At 40.4% G+C, this 8,914-nt stretch overlaps 1 long non-coding RNA gene across 6 annotated transcripts; it reads left to right on the top strand.

Moving 5' to 3' along the window:
• Positions 1 to 227: 227 nt before the first annotated feature.
• LOC135242124 (uncharacterized) lies at positions 228 to 7,445 on the top strand. 6 transcript variants are annotated; one of them, XR_010326232.1, is made up of 4 exons: positions 228 to 264; positions 2,320 to 3,560; positions 6,291 to 6,360; positions 6,481 to 6,899. It is a non-coding gene; the product is annotated as an uncharacterized LOC135242124 (long non-coding RNA). The 6 variants fall into 6 exon arrangements; XR_010326230.1 differs by lacking the exon at positions 228 to 264 and adding an exon at positions 713 to 1,155; XR_010326235.1 differs by lacking the exon at positions 228 to 264 and adding an exon at positions 727 to 1,155 and having other exon boundaries at positions 3,373 to 3,560.
• The last annotated feature ends 1,469 nt before the right edge of the window (positions 7,446 to 8,914 follow it).

Here is an 8,914-nt window from a genome sequence, read left to right as displayed (position 1 = left end):
ATAGAAACTTTAATAAAATATAAGTTTTTCAAATTGATTTGAAAATGTTGCACTTTTTGACAAAATATCGGTCAAAACATCGGTAATCGGTGGGCTAGGACTCTCCAAAATCGGGATTGGCACCGGACCCAAAAATCTGGCATCGGTCGGGCTCTATTATGTACTGTTGGCTATGCTCAATTTTTGTCATCTCCCTTCACAACAGGTGAAAAGAAAACAATTGCATCATACAAAGACAGCGTGCAGCACTGCATGCAGCATAACGTAAGTACATCAAAACTGTCACTGGGAATTAAATTTGATTTGATTCCAAATTTATCAAATTAACCCACTTCCATGTGTGCCAACTTGGTCTGCCTCCTTGTCTGGGCCATGACTTATTTGAGGGTATCGTCGCATATGACTTCGCTCTATACCTAAGTCATTTTGTCACAAATCAGAAATTCTTCACGTATAGAGAACTGAATGGACAGCTTAATCACTTCAGGTACCTCGGCGATGACGCCAGCAATAAGCCATGCGAAATGAATCCAGGAAGTGAGAAATTGAGTGGACATGCTGTCCAGAATTGGTGTTTCCTTAGACTTCTGCCTCTCTTGATTGGGGACAAAATTTAAAATCCAGTTGAAAATGAAGTTTGGCAATTTGTGTTGCTGCTAAGGCAAAACGTTGAAATTGTTTTTGCTCCTGCCATTGCAACTAGTTAGATGGCCTACTTGAAAGTCCTTATTGAGGAGTATTTGCCGAGTCGACAGTATTGTTTTCCTAATCACCCACTTAAGCCGAAACATCATGTAACCCGTTAGAAAAATAGCAACGTTTTAAAAGAGTCCTGTAGCTTTAAGAAAAGGGAGGCTCCCTACCTAACTGTTAGGAGGACTTGTTTTGCGTTCCTAATTAGTTTTATTGGCTGTAACAGGCAGTAATGTCTTAAGATCATTCTGGAAAATAGTTAGCCCCGCCCACTCCCAGGGACTTGGTTGAGACTGTTTGTCGCACAGCAAGAGGGGAGAACGGGAGAAAGAAAAAGACGATTAGAAGTAAAAAATCATAATCGTTAATTTAAGCAGTAAACCTAAAGAGTAGCTCCGTAAATGACCCACGGACCAAATATTTTCCAGATCGCACACTTCAATCTCTTTCCTTGGGATCTTGGTAAGTTAAATGTTAAATTTGCTAAAGTATCGTAACTGTAGCAGCAACACGTGTGCTATTGACTCTGTGTTTCCTTGAAAATAGCATTAGCCACACGTGGCGTTTAATATTTTTCAGTTTGCACACTTCAGTTTCTTCCTTTGGGATTTCAGCGAGTTTAAATTTGAAATTTAGCTAAAATATCGCCATTGTAGCAGCAACACGTGTGTTATTAACTCCGTGTTTCCTTGAAAATAGCATTAGCCACACGTGGTATGTATAGCTATTGAGTTTCTCTCATATAAAGTTGAATGTTGCTATTTGAAAGCGTGAATGGCACTGTTATTGTATCATACGTGTATGAATGTGCTATGTAACATGTGTATGAATGTGCCATGTAATAACCTTGTGTTAATTTTAAGTAGGCTATAGCTCATTCAAGGTGGCTATTATTAGTTATTATTAATTATTATTATTATATTAGGACGGAGTGTGGCACAGTGGGTAAGGAACTGCGCTTGTAACCGAAAGGTCGTAGGTTCGAGTCCCGGGTAAGGACACTGCCGTTGTACCCTTGAGCAAGGTACTTAACCTGCATTGCTTCAGTATATATCCAGCTGTATAAATGGATACAATGTAAAGTGATATGTAAAAAGTTGTGTAAGTCGCTCTGGATAAGAGCGTCTGCTAAATGCCTGTAATGTAATGTAATGTAATATTAGTTGAGCCTATGCACTTAAATGAAGTTAGCTAATGCAGTACTGTTAGAAACCATGCACTAGCGCTTAGCAAGTGCGCTACATTTGGGTATATGATGTAGCCATATCTTCTATTGTGCATGACAGTGAAAGAGGGTTAGTTCACATGCATTTAAATGATTTTACAATCAACTAATGATTTACTTGATTGTTAAAGGTTTATTGCCATGTATTTATATTGAGTTCATGGTTTAAAAAATTATTTGCTATAGTTACATGGAAAATACCTTGCTCATAATTCATGATTAATGGTTAAAGAGTGATAGAATATTTGATAAAATGAAACTGTACAGTTGAACATTTATAAAGTGTACTATTTGGTTTATTAGTAACACTTTTACACTTTTGAGGTTACAATGATGCCTTAAAGAAAAAAACTAAGATTGAGAAAAGTATTCAGTTGTTATAATAGCCTGTTGTCATACAGGCTGGGTTTTTTGGATACCTGAGAAGAAACCTGTGAACCTAGGATTCTCTCCCTGACGAGGGAGATGGCGAGCCGACCAGCTTGATCAACTTGATTCATCTTCATCCATTGAGGAAGAACCCCCTGATACCCCTTGTTTCTCCCAACCCCACTCTGGTGTGGTAGGATTGTGATTGAGAAATTACACAATTTTATTTGATACTTTATTTTTTGTAAAAAGGGTACACCCAACCAACAATACTGACTTGAAACTAACTAAATTGAACTTGACCAATTGAACTGAACCAGACTGAACAGAAGACATTCAGAACTGAATGGACAGTGAATACAGTTACAACACTCTGGACATTGATATGAAGACAAATGAATGTGTTTGAATGTGATAAGCTTTACATATTGTCATTACGTTTTCTTTAATACAGTTCTAACCATTTTGCACTTACTTTCTGGCTCCGGTTGTTCATTGTGTCCATCTCTTCATTCATAACCTCTCCTTACGAACCTAGCTTTAACCTGAAAATATTTACCTACTGCTAAGTGACCCTTTAGGTGGGTTACAGTCATCATATACGTGACTATCCTGAACTGATACTTTGCTTTGGGCCTCTTATTCGCTCTTGGACCCTTAGGTTTGAGAGTAAACACACTTTTTAAACAGTGTGCTCGCAAATTACACAACTTCAAGAATTTGTGATCTGTTGATTATTTAGGCCTCCAGCTACGTAGCTCTGTGGCTGTACACAATGTCACCGTTAAAGGCACAAGCTACAAAAAAAGCCACGTGTGTTGTCTTTGAGAAGAATGATGAGGGACTAGTCTTTGGCAAGATAGAACTGATTCTTGTTTGCAACAGTTGTGTTTACTTTGTCACAGAGAAATGCCAGTCTGATTTCCTTTTTGATCAGGGGATTTACTGCCTAAAGATGGGCTCAGAGAACCCCATTTCAAATTATTTCTGCCTCGAACATGCAAGCCTGCTTGACTATTACCCTTTGCCTGTGTACAACATGTTTGGTCTGTCTCTAATAGCCCTTCGCCACTCCTTTCCTTCAGAATGTCTGATATAAGTGAGAGCATCAAGGACGCAGTCATTTCTGTCCTGCCAAGTGTGCCAGAAGAAACGATCTTACACCAGGGAGTGGAAAGCAAAGATGACTTGCAGTACATAAGAGAACAGGAAATTGCAGAGGTTATTCGACCAATTCAGTGCAGAAAACTTTTAAATGCATGGAAATGAGCAGGTACTGTATATTTACTACTTCACTACCAAATTAAAGAGTGTATTAAAAAGCTTATTGTTTTATCTAATTAATTATGGCATAATTTTAGTCAATATTCATAATGATAGATTTTTGTTTTCATTGCCAGATGCCATAAGTTGTGCTACCCCCCTACTCCAGTCCCCAGAAGGCAGTTCATCACTGTCAAGCTCCTTGAGATCCAGTAGCCCTTCACCATCACATTCCATTCCATTCCATAACTTGGCGTCATTTTGATGTCAATACTTTTGAGTAACTTGGCATTTTTGTTGTAAACGTGTTTTTTTATGAGATATCATTTCTTCTTGCAAAGAGTTTTATTATGAGAGTGAGAAATGCGAAGTGACCCTGTAAGAAACGTTTGTGGATTATGGCTATCCTTGTGTGAATTTGTACAGTCTGATGAGCGTGTACTGTTTAGCAGTTTCGGTTTGCTATCTATGTAAAACAGTGGCTGTGACAAAGGGTGCGGTGGCGTATAAGTGTAAAACGTATCAGAGATGCATGTGAAATATGGCTAGTGTATGTACTCACGTCCATCCAACTGACAAAAGAATCAGCAAGCCCGTAGAATTATAACTCTCTAGGTCGCAACTTGTGTAGCCTTCTGTCCTGCTCCGTTGTCTGTTATTTCGTGGAGATGCACTTTTAGTGTTTGTAAGGTTTATAAGGCATTTTGATAGGCTTATCTGCAGGTAGGAATCCTCTTCGCTGTTTTGCTAAACTAGAACCGGAAAACATGATAGTGGAGAATAGGAGCAGACGCATATGTCCCAGCAGGTTTTGCATATGAGAAAATAACAACAGTGTGAGAGAAATTAGGGTGAAATTATTAAATTTCGGAGTTGAAACAATATGTTTTTAGCAGAATGGGCATGTAGGTGAAAGTTGACATGATCACGGAGTATAGTGCGAAGTAAATGGAGTGACCATGAGCGAGCTTATATTCCTTATCGAACGGTATATATAACAGTCGCTATAAAGTGCCAGCTGTTAAAGTGGGGGGTTAAGTAACACGTGAAATCTATTGCACTGCTATGTTTTTTTCATGTTCAGTACTAGTACTGAATCATGTTTTTAAATGTAATATTTTAATGGGTAGTTGCAGAACGTACATACATAGTAATTGTTTGTATGTGGCTGGATAGAGAACAGGGCGAGGTAACATGATGTAGAAATGTGGCGTTTGCTGATAAGAAGGTTTTGTACAGTAGCCAAGTGAAGAAATGTAGTTAGTAGAAATGGCACAGCTGTGAACTGGTGTAACCTTTTGATAAAAGTATTACATTTGCCATCATGAAATGCATATGGGTGGCCATGAGTGAGTTTTGGTAAAGAAAATATAAGCGTAAGAGAACGTTAGTGTAAAAGAGGAAATTATCTGCCTGAGAACGAGGCGGGATTCAATCGTTCAACCGGAGGTTTACCAGTCTGTCACTTTGTTAGGGCAGCACCATGACATAGATATGCAATGCGTGAAATATCATTAGCAAACCTGTCCGTGGTTTTAAAGAAGAACACAGGCGAGTTAGCACAGAAGAGCTCCCGTTGAATCCATATGGCTTTGCAATATTGTAGCCGGTTAACAATTGAACGTGCAGATGGTACGTCATAATACAGTTTGGGGAACGGCTGGTAGATATGGTGCAAAAGCAATAATTGAGAAGTAGTAGACAATTATTAGTGAGGGTAAAAGCAGGTTAAAGAAACACATTCCTAGCTGGGCTTGAACTTCCAACCCTGTGTTCCCAAACCTGTAACCTTACCCACTAGGCCACAGGCGGGCTAGCTGTTTGTACTCAAAATGTTTCAGAGTAAAAAGGTATGGGTATTTTGCGTGTGTATGCGAGTTTTTCATAGGGTCGTGTAGGTGAAGATTTGGCGGGTGTCTGTAAAATGTCCAATGGGGAGACATGTTATTAGTGGGATAGGCGGCAGGAAAAATAAGAATGAGAAGATGAAGAAGAAGAAGGAGAAAACGTAAAATCCCCTTAGTTTGGGGCTTTATTGTGTGGACATGTGAAGGTGTTTATCGACATCTGTCTGTTGAAATGGGGTCAGAATGTACAGAATTTAATGTTTTTAATGGCTGAGTGTCTGTGGCTGTTGTGGTTATTTCTGTGGGGAACCCTGAAAAGTGCCAAACTCTCGGTGCTGTATAGGTATGGGGCATGCCTCCACCAAGGCGTAACTTGGTGGGATGGCATACCTACCATCCCAATACCTGTCAATTTTGTTTTCTTTTTTGTGATGGTCATAATTTAGAAGCAGAAACAAATTTTGCTCAGAGGGGGTATACTCATTTGCAACATGGCTTTTTATAATGTTGGTTAAAAAAACATGCTTTCCTGTTTAGCATTGCAGTATTGCAGTGTTGCTGAAACACTACATAATATCTTTTTTATTTGTAAAGCGATAAAGCTGGATTTCCATTTTTCAGAGAGGGTGTACTCCTTCATGATGTGCACTGTAACATTGCTGTGTCCCAAGCATGGTGCCCTAAAATTGGGGGGATTGTGTATAAAAAGGGCTGTAATTCATACACTGTTCACCTGATATGCATGTAAATACTTTTTTTTATTACAAATCTCAAATTGTGGAGTACAGAGGCAAATCAATAAATGATGGGTCTTTGTCCCAAACATTATGGAGGGCACTGTATCCCTAATAATATTTAAATGCGTTTAATTTCATATTGTTTGTTCTCTGCAGGTTTCTGCCTCTGCTGCTGACGTTGAGAGGTCCTTAACTTTGCCTGACAGTCCTCGATTGATTGTTCTCGGTATGCATGTGTATGTTTAATTAAACTTTTCCTTGACCATGTGGCCACACCACAGGCCTTCCCTGTCCTCACTGCTATGCTATGTGTCAACCCCATCCCAACCTGTTCTCTCCCCTACAGAACTCGCCTCCGCAGGCGAGGACCCCGTGGCGACGGAACCTCTCCAAACTTCGCTATCCCTCACTGACCCCCCTGTGACGACTTCACGGTCGCAGGAGGGCTATGGAACTGCCAGTCTGCTACGCGGAAGGCTGACTTCATTTCAGCCTACGCGTCCCTCTTCTCCCTACATTTCCTTGCCCTCACTGAGACCTGGATCACACCAGGCAACACTGCAACCCCTGCAGCCCTCTCCTCCTCCTTCTCCTTCTCTCACGCCCTCCGCCCGTCTGGCCGTGGTTGGGGCACAGGTTTGCTGATCTCTCCCTCTTGGAAATTCTCTGTTCTCCCCCTTTCTCACCTCTCCATCTCTACCTTTGAATACCACTCTGTCTCAATCACCTATCCTGTTAACTTGTACATTGTTGTTATCTATCGCTCTCCAGGGCCCCTGGGAAGCTTCCTCGATGAGCTCAACACCCTGCTCAGGTCCTTCCCCGAGAATGGTGTAAAGGGGAGTCAAACTGGGACCCAGAAAAGGCTGGCATTTGAACGGGCCTGCAGGCTGGCACTCATCCTGTACTTCAAAGAACCCAGAGCCGTGTGATAAAACAATAAGTTACTTGGACTTCCTCGGGATAAGCAGGCCATTTGGCTCTCTGGAATGTTGCCATCTGGACACATCTAAGATAAGGGGAACTAGTCTCTTTGTCTATGGTTGTGGGGGTATGTGTGTTCGGGCCATTAAGGGTAAAAAGATCATCAGGCCTCTGGACAAATGGTGGGGCAACTACGCTTGACAGTTCCACAGTGCCGTTATGTGGGCCCCTCTATCATTACACTTTTTAATTATTTTCTGGATCTGGACTCTAAACCATCTGTTTATCATATTTACAAACCCCGGAAAACCTTACAAACCATGCACGTGTTTTCATTATATTACTGTATTATGCCTTATGTAATAATAACATGGATTGCATGTAAAATGCTTCAACAAAAGGGTATTTTCATGACAACTGCACCATAATATTACATCCCCTGGACATGTTTGGCATATTCAGGAAAATTCCAGAAATTGAATGAAAAATGTTTCATACCCAATAAAATTTAATGAAACATATTTTAAATTGTATCCATGCCACAGCGTTCGTTATAGAAGAACTGGTTAATTATTTCTGTGTCGGGAATTCAGATTTATGAGATCGCTATTCGCCCAACGAACTGCGGAAGCGCATTCCGGTGCCCACGCGATCTATCTGAGGACGTGTACCGCTTTAAGTTTTTTCCAATTACACCAAGTTCGTTTTAGATGTACTGGCTAATTATATCTGTCTCGGGAATTTGGATTATGAGATCGCTAATAGCATTATACTCTGTATTTAAAACGGGTGACGCACACAACTGCTGCCGATTACAGGTTAGTATTCTATCAATTATTTTTTTAAATTGTATCCATGCCACAGCGTTCGTTATAGAAGAATTCGTTGAATTATTCTGTGTCGGGAATTCAGATTTATGAGATCGCTATTCGCCCAACGAACTGCGGAAGCGCATTCCGGTGCCCACGCGATCTATCTGGAGGACGTGTACCGCTTATAATGTTCCAATTACACCAAGTTCGTTTTAGATATACTGGCTAATTATATCTGTCTCGGGAATTTGAATTTATGAGATCGCTAATAGCATTATACTCTGTATTTAAAACGGGTGACGCACACAACTGCTGCCGATTACAGGTTAGTATTCTATCAATTATTTTGTTTAAATTGTATCCAGTGCCACAGCGTTCGTTATAGAAGAATTGGTGAATTATTTCTGTGTCGGGAATTCAGATTTATGAGATCGCTATTCGCCTAACGAACTGCGGAAGCGCATTCCGGTGCCCACGCGATCTATCTGGAGGACGTGTACCGCTTATAACGTGTTTCCAATTACACCAAGTTCGTTTTAGATATACTGGCTAATTATATCTGTCTCGGGAATTTGAATTTATGAGATCGCTAATAGCATTATACTCTGTATTTAAAACGGGAGACGCACACAACTGCTGCCGATTACAGGTTAGTATTCTATCAATTATTTTGTTTAAATTGTATCCAGTGCCACAGCGTTCGTTATAAAAGAATTCGTGAATTATTTCTGTGTCGGGAATTCAGATTAATGAGATCGCTATTCGCCTAACGAACTGCGGAAGCGCATTCCGGTGCCCACGCGATCTATCAGGAGGACGTGTACCGCTTATAACGTGTTTCCAATTACACCAAGTTCGTTTTAGATGTACTGGCTAATTATATCTGTCTCGGGAATTTGGATTCATGAGATCGCTAATAGCATTATACTCTGTATTTAAAACGGGTGACGCACACAACTGCTGCCGATTACAGGTTAGTATTCTATCAATTATTTTGTTTAAATTGTATCCAGTGCCACAGCGTTCGTTATAGAAGAATTCGTA

The sequence above is a fragment of the Anguilla rostrata genome, chromosome 16 (assembly GCF_018555375.3).
Source record: "Anguilla rostrata isolate EN2019 chromosome 16, ASM1855537v3, whole genome shotgun sequence".
Classification (NCBI taxonomy): domain Eukaryota; kingdom Metazoa; phylum Chordata; class Actinopteri; order Anguilliformes; family Anguillidae; genus Anguilla; species Anguilla rostrata.
This window is presented reverse-complemented; position numbering and strand designations above follow the sequence as displayed.